The following is a 1,946-nucleotide window of genomic DNA, read 5'->3' as shown; positions in this document are numbered from 1 at the left end:
GCGCCCGTCCGCCCGGCCCCGCACACGCCGCGCGCCCAGGCCTCGGGGACCGCGCAGAGCGAGCGAGGCCCGGGTTGTCCTCAGCCCGCCCGCCTGCCCGTGCCACTTCGCTAGCACCGACGCTGAACGCCATCCTGGGGGTCCCGCCGCCGAAAGCGTCCTGCTCTGAACAGGTTCAAACCCTGGTTCCCAGATAACCTGGAGTGTCTCAGGCCTTCTGGATGCCAGAACCACGGAGGGAGGGAGGGACTTTTGTGCTAAACGGCTGTCATTGTTTCTTCAGGTAGGTACCCTTGACAGTCTCTTGCAGATGTTAACTGTTCAACTTCAACTTAACTGTTTCTTCGAAGTTACCAGCCCCACCAGAAAAAAGAGCAAAGGGCACTTTAGACCAATGTGAAGGCAAACAGTGGGTTGTTCCCCTACCCTTAGCAAGGAAGGTGTCCTCCCTCACCGTCTCTCCTCCTTAATCCCCCCAACTTCCCTTCCTCTTCCTATCCCCATTGGTGCAGGTCCCACAATAGTTTATCAAGACCCCAGTTAAGAAACATTATTTCTCCATTCTTCCTTCCTTCCCCTCCCCTCCCTTCCAGGGTGTGTGTGTGTGTGTGTGTGTGTGTGTGTGTGTGGTGTCTCCAGAGGCCAGAAGAGGGCGCTGGATTCTCTGGAGGGGATGTTACAGGTGGCTATGAGTCTGTGTCCTCCTTCCATCCTGCTGGGAACTGAATCCAAGTCCTCTGAAAAGTCGTACTCTTAATTGCCGAGCCATCTCTGTCCTTCTTCCCCATCTGTTATAACTTAGGACTGTTATAACTATATCTACATAAAATACTTTTTGTGTGAACATTTTTATTTTTTCATTTTCACCCAGAAATGAGATCGTAGGGTCAGGCCAAGGTGGAACTTTGCTTCCTGAGATAAATCAGACTGGTTTTCAGAATGGCTGGCTGCTCAAGGGGTAGAGGCCTTACAGCCTAAACCAGAATTCATAAAGCCCTGGGTTCAATTCCTGCTTCAAAAAAAAAAAGTGACCATACAATTTTGGAATTACCTACAATCTGAGTCTTTGCTGAGTCCCATTCTTGACAGCACTAGGTACTGAGCTCTTAATTTCAGCCATTCCAGAGGCACAGAGAGAACACTGATTCCCAGTGGAAGGAGACACTGTCTTCAGTAAGGAAGGGAGCTGCAGAGGGCGAGCATGGGAGAGGGTAGCTGGGGAGGCTGATGAATTAGGACGAGCTAACACATATGTCTGAATATGCCATAAGAAAACTTACCACTTTATATACAGACTTAAATGCTCAATAAAAAGGATAAAACTTAGTGTGCGTTCATTTCTCTAATGGTGACTAGCATTGGGCCTCTTCCATGTGGCCACATGTCACGTCATTCTTCTTTGACAGGGCGTCTAGACAAGTCTTCACTCAGTGTTGCTCTCCTTCCCCACAGTGGAAGCAGGGGCCTGCATGCACCAGTGCTGGGCTCTCCTGCAGACACTTTCATCCTTTGTTGTGTAGGCTTTCTCACAGATGCGTCTGACAGTTTGTCGTAATTATTACAAACCCTTATTGAACACAACGTGGCCTCTCATTCTCCTTATTTGCATTTTTTTCAGGGGGGAAAAAAGCTTTAATCTTGGTAAAGTCAAATTTGTCAGTTTTCCCATTTGTCATTCATCCTTTTCATGACAATCTAAAAACTCGTGGCCCAGCCAATGGAGCATAAAGATTTTTAAGTTTTGTGATCGTCATAATATTGTTCATTATGCAGTTTTTGTATAAGATGTGAGGTTTTACTTGACATTCATGTATCTTAGACTCTCCTATGGCACTTGTTGGAAAGCCGACCTGTCTCTACTGAGTTCATGTCTGCTGAGTTCATGTCTGCTGAGTTCATGTCTACTGAGTTCATGTCTACTGAGTTCATGTCTGCTGAGTTCATGT

The sequence above is a fragment of the Microtus ochrogaster genome, linkage group LG1 (genome assembly GCF_000317375.1).
Source record: "Microtus ochrogaster isolate Prairie Vole_2 linkage group LG1, MicOch1.0, whole genome shotgun sequence".
Classification (NCBI taxonomy): Eukaryota; Metazoa; Chordata; class Mammalia; order Rodentia; family Cricetidae; genus Microtus; species Microtus ochrogaster.
Note: the sequence above shows the minus strand (reverse complement) of the source record.